This window comes from the organism of the source record quoted next, unplaced genomic scaffold (assembly GCF_019419815.1).
Source record: "Pyrus x bretschneideri cultivar Hongxiangsu unplaced genomic scaffold, Pyrus_bretschneideri_v1 Contig137, whole genome shotgun sequence".
Classification (NCBI taxonomy): domain Eukaryota; kingdom Viridiplantae; phylum Streptophyta; class Magnoliopsida; order Rosales; family Rosaceae; genus Pyrus; species Pyrus x bretschneideri.
The window spans coordinates 61,596-85,509 of record NW_025999432.1 but is presented as its reverse complement, the minus strand read 5'-3'; the positions used below and the strand labels follow the sequence as shown (position 1 = coordinate 85,509).

Below are 23,914 nucleotides of genomic sequence, written 5' to 3'. Positions count from 1 at the left end.
TGAAATACATGTAGTAAAAAAATCACCAACTGTGTTAGTGTTCAAGTGAGGCATGGACTGTTGGAGGGAAATTTCCTAGGAGAACAAATATATCCCTAGATTTGTTGACTGCAATCCTCACGTTCGCCGAATCCCTCGTAAGAGGCGTCCCCGAACAGTCTTTCTTTGTAGCTTGTCTGGGCGGGGTCCCCTGCTCCTTGGCTCCTCTTCATAGAAATTCAAAAAATTCAAAAAAAAAAAATTCATCGTCCTTTTCATTGATTTCTCTCATCTCCCAAGCACCAGACCCGGTTATCCACGAGGCGCGCCACATATAACGGCCAAAAATACGAAAAACAAAAATAAAAAAAATAAAGAAAAAGGTGGGGGGATGCAACACGAGGACTTCCCAGGAGGTCACCCATCCTAGTACTACTCTCGCCCAAACTCGCTTAACTTCGGAGTTCTGATGGGATCCGGTGCATGTGAGTTGGTATGATCGCATCCGTTAGTCTACGACTTGTAATTGCATATAACCATTTTTTTGGCCATGATCCCGTAACCTTTGGGCATGTGCAAATAACACCGGCTTTAAACGATTGCACCATATTCAAAAATATTAGTCAAGACGATGTTTCGAAATTCAAAAAATTCAAAAAATAAAAATTAATCGTCCTTTTCCTTGGTTTCTCTCATCTCCCATGCACCAGACCCGGTCATCCACGAGGCGCGCCACATATAACGGCTAAAAATACGAAAAACAAAAATATAAAAAATAAAGAAAAAGGTTGGGGGATGCAACACGAGGACTTCCCAGGAGGTTACCCATCCTAGTACTACTCTCGCCCAAACTCGCTTAACTTCGGAGTTCTGATGGGATCCGGTGCATGTGAGTTGGTATGATCGCATCCGTTAGTCTACGACTTAAAATTGCATATAACCATTTCTTTGGCCATGATCCCGTAACCTTTTGGGCATGTGCAAATAACACCGGCTTTAAACGATCGCACCATATTCAAAAATATTAGTCAAGACGATGTTTCGAAATTCAAAAAATTTCAAAAAATAAAAATTAATTGTCCTTTTCCTTGGTTTCTCTCATCTCCCATGCACCAGACTCAGTTATCCACGAGGAGCGCCACATATAACGGCCAAAAATACGAAAAACAAAAATAAAAAAAATAAAGAAAAAGGTGGGGGGATGCAACACGAGGACTTCCCAGGAGGTCACCCATCCTAGTACTACTCTCGCCCAAACTCGCTTAACTTCGGAGTTCTGATGGGATCCGGTGCATGTGAGTTGGTATGATCGCATCCGTTAGTCTACGACTTGTAATTGCATATAACCATTTCTTTGGCCATGATCCCGTAACCTTTGGGCATGTGCAAATAACACCGGCTTTAAACGATCGCACCATATTCAAAAATATTAGTCAAGACGATGTTTCGAAATTCAAAAAATTCAAAAAATAAAAATTAATCGTCCTTTTCCTTGGTTTCTCTCATCTCCCATGCACCAGACTCGGTTATCCACGAGGCGCGCCACATATAATGGCCAAAAATACGAAAAACAAAAATATAAAAAATAAAGAAAAAGGTGGGGGGATGCAACACGAGGACTTCCCAGGAGGTCACCCATCCTAGTACTACTCTCGCCCAAACTCGCTTAACTTCGGAGTTCTGATGGGATCCGGTGCATGTGAGTTGGTATGATCGCATCCGTTAGTCTATGACTTGTAATTGCATATAACCATTTCTTTGGCCATGATCCCGTAACCTTTGGGCATGTGCAAATCACACCGGCTTTAAACGATCGCACCATATTCAAAAATATTAGTCAAGACGATGTTTCGAAATTCAAAAAATTCAAAAAATAAAATTAATCGTCCTTTTCATTGGTTTCTCTCATCTCCCATGCACCAGACTCGGTTATCCACGAGTAGACCTGGCATTCGTGTCGTGTTTCTCGTGTTCGTGTCGTTTTCATGTCATACGCGATAGCTTAACGGGTCGTGTCGTGTAATACCTGTTAAAGTAAACAGGTAATATGACCCGACCCGAAATCAACCCTTTTAATATTATCAAGTAATATGACCCGACCCGTTACCCGTTAAGAAAATTATATTTTAAATCAATAAAAATGAAAAGAAAAACATAATTTGACCCAAAAAAAATGTAAAACATAATACTAAATTAGTATATACATACTAAATTTCGGAGTTGACCCCTTAATGAACGTTGTAAAGTTTTTCATTACGTGTGATTACATTTTTCACACTTATTATTATTAATTTTTCACTCAAATAAATAACATTGTTCATGAGATTTTTAAAAATCTACACTTATTAATACTTTCATCAAGTATAACATAAGATTTTATGGTATCCACTAGTGTAAATATTTTAAATTGAAGATCGAATTCATTCATTGTATTCATATAGGGTCAATGAGTGTAGCTGTAAAAAATCATCAAAATCGGAGTTAAAATAACCGTTCAATCGTAATTTTTCGTTTATAACCGTCGAAAAGTTTTGTCTCATTACTTGATCTCTGAATGTTTGTTTTTTTTGCAATTTTTGGCGTATGCGATCTCGAAGCATATATAAACAAGTTTGACGGTTGGATCATTGAAATTAGTTTCGTAGGATGCGTATCCCATCAAAACGATAGATTCACTAACACTTAAGAGTTTATTTATACTTTCATCAAGTATAACATAAGATTTTGTGGTATCCACTAGTGTAAATATTTTAAATTGAAGATCGAATTCATTCATTGTATTCATTTAGGGTCAAGGAGTTTAGCTGTAAAAAATCATCAAAATCGGAGTTAAAATAACCGTTAAATCGTGATTTTTCGTTTATAACCATCGAAAAGTTTTGTCTCATTACTTGATCTCTGAATGTTTGTTTTTTGCAATTTTTGGCGTATGCGATCTCGAAGCATATATAAAAAAGTTTGATGGTTGGATCGTTGAAATTAGTTTCGTAGGATGCATATCACATCAAAACGATAGATTCAGTAACATTTAAGAGTTTATTTATACTTTCATCAAGTATAACATAAGATTTTGTGGTATCCACTAGTGTAAATATTTTAAATTAAAGATCGAATTCATTCATTGTATTTGTTTAGGGTCAAGGAGTGTAGCTGTAAAAAATCATCAAAATCGGAGTTAAAATAACCGTTAAATCGTGATTTTTCGTTTATAACCATCGAAAAGTTTTGTCTCATTACTTGATCTCTGAATGTTTGTTTTTTGCAATTTTTGGCGTATGCGATCTCGAAGCATATATAAACAAGTTTGACGGTTGGATCGTTGAAATTAGTTTCGTAGGATGCATATCACATCAAAACGATAGATTCACTAACATTTAAGAGTTTATTTATATTTTCATCAAGTATAACATAAGATTTTGTGGTATCCACTAGTGTAAATATTTTAAATTAAAGATCGAATTCATTCATTGTATTTGTTTAGGGTCAAGGAGTGTAGCTGTAGAAAATCATCAAAATCGGAGTTAAAATAACCATTAAATCGTGATTTTTCGTTTATAACCATCGAAAAGTTTTGTCTCATTACTTGATCTCTGAATGTTTGTTTTTTGCAATTTTTGGCGTATACGATCTCGAAGCATATATAAACAAGTTTGACGGTTGGATCATTGAAATTAGTTTCGTAGGATGCATATCACATCAAAACGATAGATTCACTAACACTTAAGAGTTTATTTATACTTTCATCAAGTATAACATAAGATTTTGTGGTATCCACTAGTGTAAATATTTTAAATTGAAGATCGAATTCATTCATTGTATTTGCTTAGGGTCAAGGAGTGTACCTGTAAAATATCATCAAAATCGGAGTTATAATAACCGTTAAATCGTGATTTTTCGTTTATAACCGTCGAAAAGGTTTGTCTCGTTACTTAATCTCTGAATGTTTTTTTTTTGCAATTTTTGGCGTATGTGATCTCGAATCATGTATAAACAAATTTGATGGTTGGATCATTGAAATTAGTTTCATAGGATGCGTATCCCATCAAAACGATACATTAACTAACACTTAAGAGTTTATTTATACTTTCATTAAGTATAACATAAGATTTGTGGTATACACTAGTATAAATATTTTAAATTGAAGATCGAATTCATTCATTGTATTCATATAAGGTCAAGGAGTGTAGCTGTAAAAAGTCATCAAAATCGGAGTTAAAATAACCGTTAAATCGTGATTTTTCGTTTATAACCGTTGAAAAGTTTTGTCTCATTACTTGATCTCTGAATGTTTGTTTTTTGCAATTTTTGGTGTATGCGATCTCGAAGCATATATAAACAAGTTTGATGGTTGGATCATTGAAATTAGTTTCGTAGGATGCATATCACATCAAAACGATAGATTCACTAACACTTAAGAGTTTATTTTTACTTTCATCAAGTATAACATAAGATTTTGTGGTATCCACTAGTGTAAATATTTTAAATTAAAGATCGAATTCATTCATTGTATTCATTTAGGGTCAAGGAGTGTAGCTGTAAAAAATCATCAAAATCGGAGTTAAAATAACCGTTAAATCGTGATTTTTCGTTTATAACCATCGAAAAGTTTTGTCTCATTACTTGATCTCTGAATGTTTGTTTTTTGCAATTTTTGGAGTATGCGATCTCGAAGCATGTATAAACAAGTTTGACGGTTGGATTGTTGAAATTAGTTTTGTAGGATACTTATCCCATCAAAACGATAAATTCACTAACACTTAAGAGTTTATTCATATTTTCATCATTTTGATGGGATACGCATTGATGTTATACTTAACGAAAGTATAAATAAACTTTAAGCGTTAGTGAATCTTATCGTTTTGATGACTTGGAATAAATATATTAATTATTTATATATTTTAAGTGTTAATTAGACTATGTTTCAATTAGTATGTGATGATATTTAATAATAAAATTACATTTATGTTTTTTTATTACGTATTTTATTTTTATTCAAGTTAAAATGTTATAAGAGATAAAAAAAAAAAAAAAGCTGGTTACTTTTTTTCTTTGGGTTAAACATTAGGCGGGAAATGGATGGATATAGGTTGCAAAATTTCCCAAACATTAGGTGGGAAATGGATGAAACTCTTGAAATATTAGGCGGGAAATTAATTATTATAATTTTTTTATGTTTTTTGTATTTTTAAATTACTTGATATTTTTATTTTTAATGTGTTTTATGATTTTTAATCTCAATCTTTGCCTATAATATATTATAAAAATAAATAAATAAATAAAACTTAAATTTTAAAATTTATATAAAATAATAATAGAATAATAATTAATAAACAATATATACATATTCATTATATCTATTGCATTTTATAGTAAGTTTCTTTTAGTAGTTTAAAAAATTAAAATCATCAAAATAGCATTTTTCTTATCGTGTCGAAACAAGTTACCCGCGTGTCACTTTCATGTAAACCTGTTAAGGACCCGTTATTAACGGGTTATTATCGTGTGACCCGATAATGACCCGATTAGTTATCGTGTTGACCCGAAACCCGTTATTTTCGTGTCGTTTACGTGTCGTGTTAACGGGTCGTGTAATAAATTGCCAGGTCTATCCACGAGGCGCGCCACATATAACGGCCAAAAATACGAAAAACAAAAATATAAAAAATAAAGAAAAGGGTGGGGGGATGCAACACGAGGACTTCCCAGGAGGTCACCCATCCTAGTACTACTCTCGCCCAAACTAGCTTAACTTCGGTGTTCTGATGGGATCCGGTGCATGTGAGTTGGTATGATCGCATCCGTGAGTCTACGACTTGTAATTGCATATAACCATTTCTTTGGCCATGATCCCGTAACCTTTGGGCATGTGCAAATAACACCGGCTTTAAACGATCGCACCATATTCAAAAATATTAGTCAAGACGATGTTTCGAAATTCAAAAAATTATAAAAATAAAATTAATCATCCTTTTCATTGGTTTCTCTCATCTCCCATGCACCAGACTCGGTTATCCACGAGGCGCGCCACATATAACGGCCAAAAATACGAAAAACAAAAATATAAAAAATAAAGAAAAAGGTGGGGGGATGCAACACGAGGAATTCTCAGGAGGTCACCCATCCTAGTACTACTCTCGCCCAAACTCGCTTAACTTCGGAGTTCTGATGGGATCCGGTGCATGTGAGTTGGTATGATCGCATCCGTTAGTCTACGACTTGTAATTACATATAACCATTTCTTTGGCCATGATCCCGTACCCTTTGGGCATGTGCAAATCACACCGGCTTTAAACGATCGCACCATATTCAAAAATATTAGTTAAGACGATGTTTCGAAATTCAAAAAATTCAAAAAATAAAATTAATCGTCCTATTCATTGGTTTCTCTCATCTCCCATGCACCAGACTCGGTTATCCACCATATAACGGCCAAAAATACGAAAAACAAAAATATAAAAAATAAAGAAAAAGGTGGGGGGATGCAACACGAGGACTTCCCAGGAGGTCACCCATCCTAGTACTACTCTCGCCCAAACTCGCTTAACTTCGGAGTTCTGATGGGATCCGGTGCATGTGAGTTGGTATGATCGCATCCGTTAGTCTACGACTTGTAATTGCATGTAACCATTTCTTTGGCCATGATCCCGTAACCTTTGGGCATGTTCAAATCACACCGGCTTTAAACGATCGCACCATATTCAAAAATATTAGTCAAGACGATGTTTCGAAATTCAAAAAATTCAAAAAATAAAATTAATCGTCCTTTTCATTGGTTTCTCTCATCTCCCATGCACCAGACTCTGTTATCCACATATAACGGCCAAAAATACGAAAAACAAAAATATAAAAAATAAAGAAAAAGGTGGGGGGATGCAACACGAGGACTTCCCAGGAGGTCACCCATCCTAGTACTACTCTCGCCCAAACTCGCTTAACTTCGGAGTTCTGATGGGATCCGGTGCATATGAGTTGGTATGATCGCATCCGTTAGTCTACGACTTGTAATTGCATATAACCATTTCTTTGGCCATGATCCCGTAACCTTTGGGCATGTGCAAATCACACCGGCTTTAAATGATCGCACCATATTCAAAAATATTAGTCAAGACGATGTTTCGAAATTCAAAAATTCAAAAAATAAAATTAATCGTCCTTTTCATTGGTTTCTCTCATGTCCCATGCACCAGACTCGGTTATCCACGAGGCGCGCCACATATAACGGCCAAAAATACGAAAAACAAAAATATAAAAAATAAAGAAAAAGGTGGGGGGATGCAACACGAGGACTTCCCAGGAGGTCACCCATCCTAGTACTACTCTCGCCCAAACTCGCTTAACTTCGGAGTTCTGATGGGATCCGATGCATGTGAGTTGGTATGATCGCATCCGTTAGTCTACGACTTGTAATTGCATATAACCATTTCTTTGGCCATGATCCCGTAACCTTTGGGCATGTGCAAATCACACCGGCTTTAAACGATCGCACCATATTCAAAAATATTAGTCAGGACGATGTTTCGAAATTCAAAAATTCAAAAAATAAAATTAATCGTCCTTTTCATTGGTTTCTCTCATCTCCCATGCACCAGACTCGGTTATCCACATATAACGGCCAAAAATACGAAAAACAAAAATATAAAAAATAAAGAAAAAGGTGGGGGGATGCAACACGAGGACTTCCCAGGAGGTCACCCATCCTAGTACTACTCTCACCCAAACTCGCTTAACTTCGGAGTTCTGATGGGATCCGGTGCATGTGAGTTGGTATGATCGCATCCGTTAGTCTACGACTTGTAATTGCATATAACCATTTCTTTGGCCATGATCCCGTAACCTTTGGGCATGTGCAAATCACACCGGCTTTAAATGATCGCACCATATTCAAAAATATTAGTCAAGACGATGTTTCGAAATTCAAAAAATTCAAAAAATAAAATTAATCGTCCTTTTCATTGGTTTCTCTCATGTCCCATGCACCAGACTCGGTTATCCACGAGGCGCGCCACATATAACGGCCAAAAATACGAAAAACAAAAATATAAAAAATAAAGAAAAAGGTGGGGGGATGCAACACGAGGACTTCCCAGGAGGTCACCCATCCTAGTACTACTCTCGCCCAAACTCGCTTAACTTCGGAGTTCTGATGGGATCCGATGCATGTGAGTTGGTATGATCGCATCCGTTAGTCTACGACTTGTAATTGCATATAACCATTTCTTTGGCCATGATCCCGTAACCTTTGGGCATGTGCAAATCACACCGGCTTTAAACGATCGCACCATATTCAAAAATATTAGTCAGGACGATGTTTCAAAATTCAAAAAATTCAAAAAATAAAATTAATCGTCCTTTTCATTGGTTTCGCTCATCTCCCATGCACCAGACTCGGTTATCCACGAGGCGCGCCACATATAACGGCCAAAAATACGAAAAACAAAAATATAAAAAATAAAGAAAAAGGTGGGGGGATGCAACACGAGGACTTCCCAGGAGGTCACCCATCCTAGTACTACTCTCGCCCAAACTCGCTTAACTTCGGAGTTCTGATGGGATCCGGTGCATGTGAGTTGGTATGATCGCATCTGTTAGTCTACGACTTGTAATTGCATATAACCATTTCTTTGGCCATGATCCCGTAACCTTTGGGCATGTGTAAATCACACCGGCTTGAAACGATCGCACCATATTCAAAAATATTAGTCAAGACGATGTTTCGAAATTCAAAAAATTCAAAAAATAAAATTAATCGTCCTTTTCATTGGTTTCTCTCATCTCCCATGCACCAGACTCGGTTATCCACATATAACGGCCAAAAATACGAAAAACAAAAATATAAAAAATAAAGAAAAAGGTGGGGGGATGCAACACGAGGACTTCCCAGGAGGTCACCCATCCTAGTACTACTCTCGCCCAAACTCGCTTAACTTCGGAGTTCTGATGGGATCCGGTGCATGTGAGTTGGTATGATCGCATCTGTTAGTCTACGACTTGTAATTGCATATAACCATTTCTTTGGCCATGATCCCGTAACCTTTGGGCATGTGCAAATCACACCGGCTTTAAACGATCGCACCATATTCAAAAATATTAGTCAAGACGATGTTTCGAAATTCAAAAAATTCAAAAAATAAAATTAATCGTCCTTTTCATTGGTTTCTCTCATCTCCCATGCACCAGACTCGGTTATCCACATATAACGGCCAAAAATACGAAAAACAAAAATATAAAAAATAAAGAAAAAGGTGGGGGGATGCAACACGAGGACTTCCCAGGAGGTCACCCATCCTAGTACTACTCTCGCCCAAACTCGCTTAACTTCGGAGTTCTGATGGGATCCGGTGCATGTGAGTTGGTATGATCGCATCTGTTAGTCTACGACTTGTAATTGCATATAACCATTTCTTTGGCCATGATCCCGTAACCTTTGGGCATGTGCAAATCACACCGGCTTTAAACGATCGCACCATATTCAAAAATATTAGTCAAGACGATGTTTCGAAATTCAAAAAATTCAAAAAATAAAATTAATCGTCCTTTTCATTGGTTTCTCTCATCTCCCATGCACCAGACTCTGTTATCCACATATAACGGCCAAAAATACGAAAAACAAAAATATAAAAAATAAAGAAAAAGGTGGGGGGATGCAACACGAGGACTTCCCAGGAGGTCACCCATCCTAGTACTACTCTCGCCCAAACTCGCTTAACTTCGGAGTTCTGATGGGATCCGGTGCATGTGAGTTGGTATGATCGCATCCGTTAGTCTACGACTTGTAATTGCATATAACCATTTCTTTGGCCATTATCCCGTAACCTTTGGGCATGTGCAAATCACACCGGCTTTAAAGGATCGCACCATATTCAAAAATATTAGTCAAGACGATGTTTCGAAATTCAAAAAATTCAAAAAATAAAATTAATCGTCCTTTTCATTGGTTTCTCTCATCTCCCAAGAACCCCAAGGCCCAAGGCCGGTCTGTGATTATTTAATTAGTCCAATTGCCGCCTGTAACTTTACATCCGGGGTTTGTTTTACACTAGTACTTATAAGGCGTCTGTGGGTGCTTGACTTCGTCAATGTGGGACTGTGTTCTCTTTCCTTTCAAATTCTTATAATACCCGACGTTTATATGCCAACAATGGAGCCACCTTATTCCGAAGCAAGCTTATGCCCTACAGATATCCCGGTAAGTGTGAATGGCAGATGTCGCTCCATTCAGCAGCTGAATTAGAAGGCGCTGCAAACAAATCATGGCCGACACTCCCTCAACCTTCTCAAATATGCACTTTGTTATCACTAAATTACGTGCTTAGATCCTCTTCTGTTCTTTTTTACTTTAAAATGTTATATTTTCTCTAGTATATTTAAAAACGTTTAAATTGGGGTTCAAATAAATTACATGTTCTCTTGTTCTTTTGGTCCCAGAAATTTGAAACTCCTAAGAGCGTCTCTAGTTGAAGCTCCCATTCTAATCTATAGGGAGAAGTTAGAAAAATTCCAACTCCGATCATTCTCCCTTGTTTATCTCTAAAATAGCAATCCCAGCACGGAACTTGTACCCTAATTAGTTATTAGTTAATGAGAATCCATTGTTGCACCTAACTTACATAATTCACCTCCTCAACCCTCTGTGACTACATCAGGAGGTTCCTGGAGCTAAAGTACTTCGTTTTCCACCAATAGACCATAACGATCAAGCCCATGTGCAACGCTATGTACCTCCCTTTCTGTGTGGCTGTTTACTTGATGAAATGACTTGAAGAAGAACATTGCATCGTTAAGAACTGGACCTACAGCAGAAATATCCTCTGTTTGCTGCTTTAAGGGTGCCAACACCATGATTGAATCACTTTCAATTTCAACCACCATATGTTGCATCCTCAGGGTGCCAACACCATGATTGAATCACTTTCGCTTTCAGTTAAATCCTCAGGGTGCCTGGATAGAGATTTCTCAGTTTAAAGTGTGTGTGCTTTGTAAATTTTTTTTAATCTTTCTTACAAGCAGAACTTAAGAATAAAGACGAAGATTAATTATGCGCCCACATAGATATTTCTCAGTTTAAAGTGAGTGCGCTTTGTAATTTTTTTTAATGTTTCTTACAAATAGAGCTTTCTCAGTTATTAGTGCTTTGAATGAAAAAAAAAAAAATCATTGTAATATTGGTGCTTTGTGTATGTGATTTGTAACTGAATTTTCTATTGCTGATCATTGTCAGACCAATTTATATAGCTACAGAGTGCTCTAGCTAAGATTGAAAAAAAAAATGGGTGAGTCTGGCTATTAAGTACTGTCAAGTTTAGAATTTACAAATTTCTATTAATCATTTTGATAAATGTTTATATATATATATATGCGCGCGCGCGCATGTGCGTGTGTTGCCATTGCTTTGAATGAAATAAAATATTGTTATAGTGTTATTGTTTGGTACATCTTATTTATGACTACATTTTCTATTGCTTCTATTGTAGATTGCAATTACATAAACTACAAAGTGCCCTTCCTGAAATTGGAAAGAAAAAAAAAGGGTGAGCTGACAAGTAATGTCAAATTTAGAATTTACAAATTTTTGTAAATTATATTGATAATTGCTTATACATATATATAAATGTATCCTTGTATTTGTATCATTCTTTAAATTTTTTGGTATATCAAATGTCATTCCGTGTTAAATTTGTATTTTCGTTTATGTCTTTTGCAATTCAGTTCAGCTTTTATTTTTTCTTTTTGTGTTACAAAAGGTGGTCATTAACAATTTTGTTACTTCATAGTTTAATATCAAGTTGGTTTTGTTTGCGTTGCAAGATTCTCTAAACAAAAGGTAAGTGATTTAAACTTCTAAAATTATTGAATTCAAATTAATACCATTTGGTTTAATTTTATTTTTTAAAATTACAAGAAAGTTTCATGTTCTGTTTAGGTTTTATTATACTCAAATTGAAATTTTAATTTTAGTAGTTTGCTTGCATTTAATGTTACATGTGTTGTTTTAATGTGTGTTGCATCTGTGTTAATTTTTTTCCTTTTTTCCGAATTTGTTTGCATCTGTTTGCTTTCAATTGGCCATAACAATTGGTTTGTAATATGTCTAAAATATCTATAAATGCATTAACAAACGATGATGTAAAGCAGAAACAAAACAATGACAACGAATGTAATCTCTTTGTCAATTATGCTCACCAACCAAAAACAGTGTGTAGTGCCAGCTATATTCAAAATTCTCAAACCACTGTTCTGTCTCAAATTGATACATTTCATCGAACTTCATGGTTTGAACATGAGTGTAGTACTAGCAGGTCAACTACTATACAATGTGCTGTCAAACGTGAGTGTAGTACTAGCAGGTCAACTACTATACAAACCATTACACGTGTTGAAAAAATTGTTTGTGCCTTTGATAAAAAGGGAAAAAAACTTGTTAGTTAGTTTGTCAAATAATCTTGAAAACACATGTGCAAAAAAATCTTTCATCACGAGAATCACAATCTCATAAACAAGGGTTAAGCATTTTTCCAGAAAAATAGAATTGGTATGTTTTTTTATTTTATATAATTTTTTTTGTTTTCCTTGTTGTTCTTAAGTCCTGTTTTCTTTGTTTTCCTGTGTATGTTGTTATGTAGGAATTGCAAAAAATTACATGGACAAAAAATAAGAACTAAGGTTTACAAGGGAATTTATGATGCAGTTTCAAAAGGTGATAATGATGCAAACAATTTAGGATAAAAAATTATATTATCTGCTTCATATACAAGTCCTAGATATATGATTAAAAATTATCAAGATATAATGGCTATTTGTAGAGAATATGGACATCCTGATTTGTTCATAACATTTACATGCAATGTTAAGTGGCCAGAAATCATAAGAGAATTTGAATAAAAACCAGAATTCAAACCTAAAGATAGACTTGATATAATTGCAAGAATGTTTAAAACGAAACTTCATGATATGCTTCGGTTTACAAAGTCTAGACAGCCTTTTGGAAATGTTGAAGCAAGTAAGTTTCAAAAACTAAAACTCTTACTTATATAAGTTTTTGCATTGGTTTTTGTATCAAACTAATTTTTTTTTTCCTGTGTTTCTTTTATTTTTGTATTTTTTTTACAAACAGATGTCTTTTATTTTCTGTATTTTTTATCAAACTAATTTCAGTTGAACTGCCTGATAAAATTACGAATCCAAAACTTTATGAAATCATCAATCAATTTATGATTCATGGTCCATGTGGTCACATTAATCAAAAGTTTCCCTGCATGCGAGAAAATAAGTGCTCCAAAAACTTTCCTAAATCGTAAAAAAATGAGACTATTTTTGAACCCAATGGTTTTCCAATTTATAAACGTCGTGATGATGATTCCAAATTTGTAATAAAAAATGGAATCAAAGTTGATAACAGCTTTATTGTTCCATATAATGCCGAACTACTTTTGAGATACAATGCTCATATAAATGTTGAATTGTGTTGTCAATCTATGCTTATAAAACACTTGTTCAAATATGTTAATAGAGGTACAAATAGAGCAAAATTACTTCTTCAACAACATTTGAATGATGAAATATTAGCATATTCAAATTGTAGATACATATCACCTTATGAAGATGTTTGGAGATTGTTTCAATATTCAATACATCATAGAGAACCTTCTGTTCAACGGTTGCCTCTGCATTTACCGTTACAACAAAATATTGTTTTTAGTGGTAACCAATCGCTACAATTAATTATTAAGCAAAAAGCTTTTGAACACACATTGTTAACATGACACACCCTGACCGAAATCAAGGCGTGCTGGCTGTCACGTGAGGGTGACATAGCCATGTGTACAGTGCGGAAGCAATAATAATAATAAAAGTACGAATAAATAAAAACCAAACTACTAAAGAAGCTAGTTAAACTAATACGCAAGTGTAAGACTAAGTGTGATAAACAACAATCAAAGCACAGGTGATCCACCAAAAGGTGATCCTAGATTTGTGATGTTCTGTCAGAACCACCGTCAAGTCCTCGTGAGCCACCAAAGCGCTTCTAACTAGAACCTGGAGGGGCGCAAAATAGAAAGTGTGAGTGGGCTAAAACAAAGCTTTTCAAAATCATTTCATTCTCAACAGTTCTAACCCCTCTCCGTAAAACCTGTATAATTTCCTAGAAAATAGAATATATAAATATATCATAACTATGCTTAGAGTAGCAACATTCACAAATATGTATGTATGCAAGCCATGTCAACTAACTCAGCATATGATGTAAGTAACCCAGGTAATGTCAATCAATGCAGAATATATGTCAGCCGGAGTCACCTAAAGTGACCTGTACGGCTAAATCTAGAGCTTAAATCCACATCTCAACAACTATACCTGCACATGAGTCGGAACCACCAAAAGTGGTCTGTACGACAGGATTGGGTGTAAATAAATACGCTCAAGTGCTACGATCACGTGAAGACTGTGCGAATAATCGCGGGTCACCTACGAGTCGGAATCACTTAAAGTGATCTGTACAACAGGACTGTGCACCTAGCTTGGATCCAAGATGAGTGTGTGGTGTGGGAGGTGAACATCACATGAAGGACTGTGCCCTACTCTGGGCGGGAACACTAACACCGGGGTGCATGTTTATGAGCTTTTCATGCATCTCACATAACTACTAATTCACAACCATAAACTATAACCTTACTTGGCACTTACCTGTGCATCCGCATCACCAATATGCAACAAATAATGCATAATTAAAATAGGCAAAGACTATGCATGGCATTTAAAACATATAAACATTCAATTTCATTTTCTGGGACAATTCTCAAGTATATAGGTATATATGGAAAACCAATAGCCTACTCACTGGTATGTGGAAAGGTCGTAACCCCCGAGCCTTGAGTGACTACGCTCGTCCTCAGGATAGGTCTCACCTATATGCGAAACAACTATAAAAATGTCAATTTAAAGCACATAACCGGCCAACTTCAAAACTAGCTTCCCCGACGTCCACTTTCACCCAACGAACCACTCCGAGCTTCCTGAAGACCTCACTAAGCTTCCTAAAAGCTTCAAATTCCCTAACAATCAATATTTCACTTGTGCATGAACAGTTACAAAATCGGAGGTTCATGGTTCGACATGAAATCGAAGGATTCCTTACCTGAATTTGGTAGATTGAATTCGTATGGTCCTCACGAACACAAAGGTACCATTTTCCACTTTGATCCGTCACGTTTGCAAGGGTTTTGAGTCCTGTCCGTACAAGTGAGAAGGAGAGAGAGAGAGAGAGTCACGGGGGAAAGAAAAGGGGTGGGTGTGTGTGTGTGTCCTGTAGAGTTAACCCCCCAAAAACAATTAAATAGCACCCCGAAATGGCAAATACCCACCAAGGGCATAATCATCATTTCACACCTACGGTACGAATAATTCGGGACGGGCTGTCACAACCTACCCACCTTAAGAAAATTTCGTCCTCGAAATTAAACAACAAAACGAACCACTAGTAACCATAAAACAAACGAGGATACAAATCTCTCATCTGATCTTCCGTCTCCCAAGTAGCCTCCTCTGCTGAGTCATTCCTCCACAAAACTTTCACTAAACTCACAGTCTTGTTCCTCAGAACCTTTTCCTTCCAATCTAGAATCGTTACTGGTTCCTCGTCATATGTCAAATCTGGATTTATTTCCAATGGTTGAGGAGGTATCACATGTGATGGATCCGCAACGTAATGACGAAGCATGGAAACATGAAAAACATTGTGCACTTTAGCCAACTCAGAAGGCAACTTAAGCCTATAAGCAACTCGCTAGGTGATCTTATATGGTCCGATATACCTGGGACTTAGCTTGCCTTTCTTTCCGAACTGTACTACACCTCTCCACGGTGAAAGCTTTAGAAACACCCAATCACCAATTTTATACACCCTATCAGTGGCATGCCTGTCCGCTAAGCTCTTTTGTCGATCCTGGGCCGCTTTCAGGTTAGACTTAATTACCTGAACATTTTGAGTAGTCTCATCTACAATCTCGGGGCCCACCAAAACTCTTTCTCCGACCTCTAACCAACACAAGGGTGTACAACAAGATTTACCATACAGTGCTCAAATGGTGACATGCCTATACTCAAAATGAAAGCTGTTGTTGTAGGCAAATTCCATTAAATCCAACCGCTTGTGCCAAGCGTTGCCAAACTGCAACACCGAAGATCTCAACATATCTTCCAATGTCTGAATGGCCCTCTCTGATTGTCCGTCTGTCTGAGGGTCGAATGGTATGATACATTTTAGTACCTCCTGGATGCATTGCATAAGCTGAGATATGCGCTTCATCAAGAATTGCTTTCTTTAATTCCAAATTATTCGGCACATACATTCTACTCTCCTGCATAAGCATGCCATCCGATTCTCGAACTCTGAAGTCTTTCTTTTTCCCCTGATTCCTTGCTTGAATTATTTCCTGGGTCTCTTCATCAACCATCTGGGCTTCAAGTACACGATTAATTAAAATCGGCCTAACTTGAAAATTAGCAAGTAAGGCTTCCTCTCGATCTTCTACCTCTAACCTCACTCCAGTTGATCTCAAATCTGTCAAATCGGCCTAACATGACTAGCGTACAACGCATTAATACGGCCCTAAGATTTTCTGCTAAGTGCATCAGCTACCACATTCGCACTACCAGGGTGATAATCAATCGTGCAATCATAATCACTAAGCAGTTCCAACCATCTCCGTTGACGAAGATTAAGATCTTTTTGAGTGAAAAGATATTGAAGACTCTTATGATCCGTAAAGATCTTACATTTTCCTCCATAAAGATAATGTCTCCACATCTTCAGGGCAAAGATAATGGCCGCTAACTCCAAATCATGAGTAGGGTAATTCATCTCATGAGGCTTTAATTGTCGTAAAGCATAAGCACTCACTCTACCATGTTGCATCAGCACACATCCCAGACCATTCAAGGAAGCATCACTGCAGACTTCGAAATTACCACAATCATCTGGGAGTGCCAAAACAGGTGCATGAGTGAGACAATAATTTAATTGCTGGAACTCTGCTCACAATTATCATCCCAATTAAACCTAACATCCTTCCTAGTTAGCCTCGTCAGTAAAGCAATCATGGAAAAATCCTTTACAAACCGTCGGTAATATCCTGCTAAGCCAAGAAAACTTCGTACCTCAGTGACAGTTCGTGGCTGCTCCCAATTCTCCACTGCTGCTACCTTTTGAGGATCCACCAAAATACCTTGAGCAAATATGATGTGTCCCAAAAATGCCACTTGATCTAACCAAAATTGGCACTTGCTAAACTTAGCATATAATTGGTGTTCCCTCAATCTTTTCAACACCAAAGTAAGATGTCGAACATGCTCAAATTTAGACTTAGAGTATACCAGGATATCGTCAATTAAGACAATGACAAACCTATCCAAATACGGCTGGAATACTTGATTCATCAAATTCATAAAAGCTGCTGGTGCATTCGTTAATCCAAATGGCATTACCAGAAACTCGTAATGACCATAACGAGTCCTGAAAGCTGTCTTAGGGACATCCTCACTGCTGATCTTCAACTGGACATAACCAGACCTCAAATCAATCTTAGAAAATATGCAGGTGCCTCAAAGTTGATCAAACAAATCATCTATACGTGGTAATGGATAACGGTTTTTAATTGTTACCCGATTCAATTGCCGGTAATCAATGCATAGCCTCGAAGTCCCATCTTTCTTCGTCACAAACAACACTGGAGCTCCCCAAGGTGAAGTACTAGGCTGAATAAAACCTTTATCCACTAATTCCTGCAACTAGATTTTCAATTCCCTTAACTCAGCAGGAGCTATTCGATAAGGAGTTAAGGATATAGGATTAGTACCTGGAAGCAAATCAATAGTGAACTCCACATCTTGGTCTAGCGACAATCTAGGTAAATCATCAGGGAAAACATCAAGAAAATGCATGACTACCCTTACGTCCTCCACGCAACTAAGAGCAACATCGTTCAGCACCACATGAGCTAAGTATCCCTGGCAACCTTTTGATAACAACATTTTTGCTCTCACAGCAAAAATAATGCCATGTCTCACCCCACTCTGCTCACTCACAAAAGTAACCACAGGTAATCCTGGACGATGGAAGGTAACTGTTTTCCCGTAGCAATCTATATTGGCACGATTAAAATGCAACCAATATGTGCCCAAAATCACATCAAAATCAACAATATCTAAAGGGATAAGGTTAGCTGCCATAACTACATCCTCCACCATCCCTGGACATCCTGGATACACACAATCAACATAACATCTCTCCCCTCTAGGCATAGCAAACTCTAAATCATACCCTATAGGTGTAGGGTGAGGTTGCGTCACTTGAGCAAATGTATGAGAAATAACAAAATGTGTCGCACCACAATCAATTAATACTCTAGCAAAATAACCAAGGATATTTAACGTACCGATAATCAAGTCAGGATTATTCTGAGCATCATGCAGAGAAATATTATGGATGCACCCCTAGGTCTGCTGTCATCCACCACGACTTCTGCTAGTCTGACCACCTCGACCCTATACATTACGCCCCTGACTAGGTTGACCAGACTGCCTTGAAGATCCTGCACTACTAGAAGCAATCTCTCCCTGCTGAGGCTGTCTTCCCTGGTACCACTAAGATCCACCTGCAGGAATAGGAGGATACGACATATAACCTCTGGAGTACTGAAGATACCCACTCTGAGAATAAGGATCATGGGGATACGGATACTGCCCTGGAGCATAAGGAACAACATCACCCCGATAATGGTAAGCACCACCACGACCCATTTAACCATAACTACCAGGCTCCGGAACTTGCTGGATCGGCGCTGGTGGTGGTAAGAAAGACTGCTGGGGCCTCTGCTGATTCTGAGGACAATTTATAGCTCTATGCCCCACTTGCCCACAAGTAAAACATCCACTGCTACCTCTCCTACATCCCCCACACTTAACTTTTGCTAGTCCTCGAGCAAAACAAAACAACTAAAGAAAACAAGACGAAACAAAACAAACAAAACATAACCTAAACCTTCCAACGATTGCCTCAGGGATTTCCACTGAAACATGACATGTCAAAGATCATTACTCACATAGCTTTTAGTCTTCCTTCCCCTCAAGCACATACTTAATCATAGTCACCATTCACTAGTTCGCATTTAATCAATGAAAACACATTTTTGAATGTAGTAACATGCCTTAGAGAATTCCCTCAATTCCTCACTAGTTATGCACTCAATTTTCACTCAAATTTTCTGACTACACACCCTACACTAGTTATATGTGAGAAGATTGATGTAAACATGAAAGACTAGTACTCACATACGTTATACAAAGAAAGCAATTTGTGGAGTAATTAAACGTGCTTAGATATGATCTCATGAATGGAATGCTACTACTTAGATGCGAGAACCAGTGACACCATATGCTCATACCAAATTCAAACTCCACAATTGAAATGCACAACACTCAAGATAGAAGTCAAGGGTTGTAACGGGGCTTGGGATATTAGCTCACAAGGAAAGGTAGGGATACACAAAAGTTCTTTAAGCAATAGCAAGTAAAGCAATGAAATTAAGACCTAGAATTCCTTTAGAATGCAGAAATCAACTTTTAAACAAATAGGGGAGATTCTAACAACTCTTAGGGCCTAATTCATTGTTTTGGGCCCTTACTTCAACAACCAATACTTTTCAATTTTTTTTCTTTCATTTTTTTTTTTTTTTTTTTTTTTTTAAACGTGCCTATGGCACATAAACTCACATCAATAATCTTTCCCCCACACTTATTTCTTGCAACACATTAATCAAAAGGAATTCATTGCTTACTATGCTTCAAGAACAAGGGTAAGGATGGTCCTAATCTAGGCTAGGTGAGGATAATGCGGGTTAACAAAGAAAGTAGGCTACACAAGGCTCAACGGGGTTAAATCCTACAAACAAATGAAAAGGGAAATATGGCAATTTGGCTATGGTGTTCACTACACAACTTTATCTTGAATACGTGTTATGCAAATCAATGACATGCTTTAAATGAAATGGGCATGAGTTCTAGCATTTGGAACTAAGTGATGAAACGCCTTCTAAGTAGTAACCAAGCAAAGAATAATGAAATCATGCAACGACTTAGAAAACAATGATGCAAAGATTATAACTCTCCAAATAACGTTTAGGCTCAAGTCTCACCGGGATGTAGCGTTAGTTTGAGTTCATTCCTTCAAGCATGTTACAAAAACTAATTTTTTTCTTTTGTGATTACATGTGAATTCGTAAACTATAACTACAACCAAGCATAAACCAAAGAGTATATCAAACGTCGACCCATGTTTGTAACTTTCTTTAACCATCATGCAATTAAAAACCGAATCCTCATCATTGTGTTGGAAGGTGACCTACGACACAAACAAACACACAAAAACAACTCTTTTTGGGTTTTTCAACACAATTTTTCAAATTTTTATGGTATTTTCGGATTTTTAAGTCAACACACTCTAAAACACTCTAAAATAGCTTAAAAACACTTAAAAACAGCAAAGAACAAGTTTAGACATGTTAGGTGGTAATACCCTACGAATTTCATGCACAAATATCTCAAAACAGAATGTTACCCCCCCCCACACTTAAACTAAACATTGTCCTCAATGTTTTAGACACAATTAAAAACACAATACACATAACATAAAGTAAGCAACAAAGGAAAGGGTTTAGGGACGCAAATCTGAGTGTGGATCAATTCCCAAGTTCTTCCTTTGTTGATTGCATGGGTTGCCTCCCAAGTAGCGCTTGCTTTAACGTCTTCCAGCCAGACGATGCTCCTTTGAAGGTTTATGGAACCCCACGGCATAGGGGGGTGCAACTACAATCTGTCCGACGAACCACTTCATGCTTTGGGTCCTTGAATGGAGTGGGATAATGATCCTTTCTTATTGTCGTGTTTTTCTTTTCTACATCAACACGAATTCTCCCACGACGTTGAATTCGATTAGGTACCTGCACCACACGAGGTAACAACCTATTAGTTGAAATGGGAATCGAATTTGGAATAGGTGGCTTACCTTTGTACGGCAAAGAAGTGGTAGCACAATGGACGGATGCACAAGGGTTGCTCATGGCCAATTGTGGTCCTTTCAAGATTGGAGCCGTGCACTCCTTGTTCTCTACTCCAAGTTCCTTCTCGGTGGTAGTTCGAGAAACATCCTTCTTGATCTTTGTTGAACACTCCATCCCTATGTGTTCAATTACATTAATGGCATAACAAGAACGAACATCATTAGTAGTCTCAATCGATTCAGGAATCTTAAAGTTAATCATATCACCACCAAAGGCCATAGTGACTGCTCCCTTGGCCACATCAATCTTGGTTTGAGCTGTTTTCATGAAAGGTCGTCCAAGTAAGAGTGGTGATGATGGAGAGTGTGCCGAATCTTCCATGTCAAGCACATAGAAATCTGCAGGAAAAATCAAATGGTCTACCTGCACCAAAACATCCTCCAAAACTCCTTTCGGGTATGCATTAGATCTATCAGCTAATTGAATAATAACACCATCCTTTTTAAGCTCTCCTAGATTCATAGATGCATAAACAGAATATGGCATGACATTAATTGAGGCACCTAAATCTAGCATGGCATGTTCGAACTTTGTATTTCCAATTACACAAGGAATAGTGAAACTACCTGGATCTTTGCATTTGGGAGGTAGTTTGCGTTGCAAGATGGCAGAGACATTCTCACTTACATGAACCACCTCTTTTTCTTGAATCCGTTTCCTTGTTGTACAAAGCTTTTTCAAGAACTTCGCATACTTCGGGATTTGCTTGATTGCATCCAAAAGGGGTATGTTGACTTGAACTTTTCTAAATGTCTCTAGAACATCTTTTTCCTCCTCTTCTTTCGTGGATTGCAAAAATCTGCTAGGAAAAGGAACATTGGGTGGAACAAAGTTAGAATTAATCAATTTTGACCCCAACTTACCTTTGGTGGCCGAATGAGATGAGTTGGGTGCATTAATGTCCCTTGGTAGTTGCGGCAAAGGTGTTTGTACCCTTGCCGTGGGCTTGCTTTCTTCCTCCTCTTCATGTTGCAGCTTTTCATCCTCATTATAACCTGTTTTTGATGTAGGACCTGCCCCAACTTCCTTACCACTTCTTAGGGTGATTGCTTTAGCTGATTCGAAACCTCCCTTCGGATTTGGAATGGTGGAACTAGGGAGTTGTCCGGGATCTCGAAACTTACCTACAAACTCGGCAATCTGCCCAATTTGTTTCTCAAGTTGATCCACCCTCTTATCTTGGTTTTGCATAGCCTTCGCTTGATCTTCCTGCCCATTAGACAACTTAGTTAGTATCTTAAGAAGTGCATCATTGTCAAGAGACGTACCTGAGGCACTTGGGCCGGATTGGGCTTGATTTTGGAGTGGGCCGTAGGTTTTGGGAAAGAACCCCGGGGGTTGTTGCCTAAAGCCTCCTTGGTTCTGAGGTTGCTGGGAATCCCTCCAATTGAAATTTGGGTGGTCTCGCCACCCCGGATTATACGTGTTGGAGTATGGATCATGTCTTGACTGATTTTGGCTTTGAAATCCAATGGCGTTGGCGCTTTCCCATCCACCATTTTCTATGAGCTGTGGGCACTTCTCCGACGCATGTCATTGGATCGAACACACCCCGCATACAACTGGTCCTTGCATCCTCATGCCTTCGGCCATCTGAGACACAATGGAGGTAAGATTAGCTAACTGTGACTGAATATCAGGTGCGGAACTTACCTCATGAACCTGCTGCCGTGAGGGTCCTCTTTGTCCCACTCCTTCATATTGTTGAGCGTTCAGCGCTCGGTTCGCGATCAAGACCTTGGCCGCCATGGGCGTCTTGTCCACCAGTGCTCCACCCGCCGATGCGTCGAGCATTTGTCGTTCGATTGGTAGGAGCCCCTCATAGAAGTATTGCAGAAGCAACTCCTCCTTCATCTGATGTTGTGGACATGAAGCAACAAGAGATTTAAAACGTTCATAGTACGTAGGAAATGACTCACCTTCATCTTGTTGAATGCCACTTATCCTTTTACGCAAAACGATGATTCGAGAAGTTGGGAAGAACTTCTCCAGAAAAGCCCTCTTCATGCTCTCCCACGATGTAACGGTTCCGGGAGCTAAGTCGTACAACCAATCCTTGGCTTTGTCCATTAAAGAGAATGGAAAAGCCTTCATCTTCAGAATACTTCCGTCGACGTTGACGGGAGTCATACTTGAGCACACCACCTCGAATTCCTTTAGATGCTTGTTCGGATCCTCCATGGACATCCCATGGTACTTCGGAATGTGGTGGAGCAAGCTTGACTTCAACTCAAACTCCTCGGTCTTCCCTTCGGCCGGTGGGGGATATTGGATGCACAAAGGTGCTGCATTAGCCAATCCCGAAGCGGAAAGCTCCTTAAGTGTCCGGTTGTCTACGGCCATGTCTTGGACTTCTTCAAATACTCTTGCCGTGGGTTCCTCAAAGATCCCTGCCGTGGCCTCTTCTTCCTCTTCTAGAACTTGTTCTTCAAGCTCAGGTTCTGGGCTTGGCGGATTTGATTCGTGATGCTTCTTCGTCCGTCTCAAAGTCCTCTCAAAATCGCTGTCAGAGTTTGAGATATGCTCACGAATCGGTTGAGAACTCCGAGTCATGCACTAGTACCAAAAACAAGGAAAACAAAACAAAATCAGAAACTTCAACAAAATAAATAAATAAACAGAAATTAAACAATCCAAGGGATTAGCAAAGTTGCTAATCCCTGGCAACGGCGCCAAAAATTTGATGCGAACTAAGTAAGCACACAAATTAAAACCCTCTTGTGACAATTGTAGTAGAGATGCAAGTAGGGATCGTTCTTAACCGGGGATTAGGAGGGATTGCAAAATCACTTGGAAACTGACTCAAAAACGTAAAATAAAGT

At 38.0% G+C, this 23,914-nt stretch overlaps 15 non-coding genes across 15 annotated transcripts; all 15 read right to left on the bottom strand.

Annotated features, from left to right (window-relative positions):
* Nucleotides 1-367: 367 nt before the first annotated feature.
* Nucleotides 368-486, bottom strand: LOC125475114. Its single transcript, XR_007256450.1, has one exon. It is a non-coding gene; the product is annotated as a 5S ribosomal RNA (ribosomal RNA).
* Nucleotides 487-771: 285 nt separating this feature from the next.
* On the bottom strand, nucleotides 772-890 carry LOC125475116. The gene has a single exon (XR_007256452.1). It is a non-coding gene; the product is annotated as a 5S ribosomal RNA (ribosomal RNA).
* A 287-nt stretch (nucleotides 891-1,177) lies between these two features.
* LOC125475127 lies at nucleotides 1,178-1,296 on the bottom strand. Its single transcript, XR_007256463.1, has one exon. It is a non-coding gene; the product is annotated as a 5S ribosomal RNA (ribosomal RNA).
* Nucleotides 1,297-1,581: 285 nt separating this feature from the next.
* On the bottom strand, nucleotides 1,582-1,700 carry LOC125475126. Its single transcript, XR_007256462.1, has one exon. It is a non-coding gene; the product is annotated as a 5S ribosomal RNA (ribosomal RNA).
* A 3,960-nt stretch (nucleotides 1,701-5,660) lies between these two features.
* LOC125475123 lies at nucleotides 5,661-5,779 on the bottom strand. Its single transcript, XR_007256459.1, has one exon. It is a non-coding gene; the product is annotated as a 5S ribosomal RNA (ribosomal RNA).
* A 284-nt stretch (nucleotides 5,780-6,063) lies between these two features.
* On the bottom strand, nucleotides 6,064-6,182 carry LOC125475115. The gene has a single exon (XR_007256451.1). It is a non-coding gene; the product is annotated as a 5S ribosomal RNA (ribosomal RNA).
* Nucleotides 6,183-6,455: 273 nt separating this feature from the next.
* On the bottom strand, nucleotides 6,456-6,574 carry LOC125475125. Its single transcript, XR_007256461.1, has one exon. It is a non-coding gene; the product is annotated as a 5S ribosomal RNA (ribosomal RNA).
* Nucleotides 6,575-6,846: 272 nt separating this feature from the next.
* Nucleotides 6,847-6,965, bottom strand: LOC125475113. The gene has a single exon (XR_007256449.1). It is a non-coding gene; the product is annotated as a 5S ribosomal RNA (ribosomal RNA).
* A 283-nt stretch (nucleotides 6,966-7,248) lies between these two features.
* On the bottom strand, nucleotides 7,249-7,367 carry LOC125475122. The gene has a single exon (XR_007256458.1). It is a non-coding gene; the product is annotated as a 5S ribosomal RNA (ribosomal RNA).
* Nucleotides 7,368-7,638: 271 nt separating this feature from the next.
* On the bottom strand, nucleotides 7,639-7,757 carry LOC125475120. Its single transcript, XR_007256456.1, has one exon. It is a non-coding gene; the product is annotated as a 5S ribosomal RNA (ribosomal RNA).
* A 284-nt stretch (nucleotides 7,758-8,041) lies between these two features.
* On the bottom strand, nucleotides 8,042-8,160 carry LOC125475121. Its single transcript, XR_007256457.1, has one exon. It is a non-coding gene; the product is annotated as a 5S ribosomal RNA (ribosomal RNA).
* A 284-nt stretch (nucleotides 8,161-8,444) lies between these two features.
* LOC125475119 lies at nucleotides 8,445-8,563 on the bottom strand. The gene has a single exon (XR_007256455.1). It is a non-coding gene; the product is annotated as a 5S ribosomal RNA (ribosomal RNA).
* Nucleotides 8,564-8,835: 272 nt separating this feature from the next.
* On the bottom strand, nucleotides 8,836-8,954 carry LOC125475118. Its single transcript, XR_007256454.1, has one exon. It is a non-coding gene; the product is annotated as a 5S ribosomal RNA (ribosomal RNA).
* A 272-nt stretch (nucleotides 8,955-9,226) lies between these two features.
* Nucleotides 9,227-9,345, bottom strand: LOC125475117. The gene has a single exon (XR_007256453.1). It is a non-coding gene; the product is annotated as a 5S ribosomal RNA (ribosomal RNA).
* A 272-nt stretch (nucleotides 9,346-9,617) lies between these two features.
* On the bottom strand, nucleotides 9,618-9,736 carry LOC125475124. The gene has a single exon (XR_007256460.1). It is a non-coding gene; the product is annotated as a 5S ribosomal RNA (ribosomal RNA).
* Nucleotides 9,737-23,914: the final 14,178 nt, after the last annotated feature.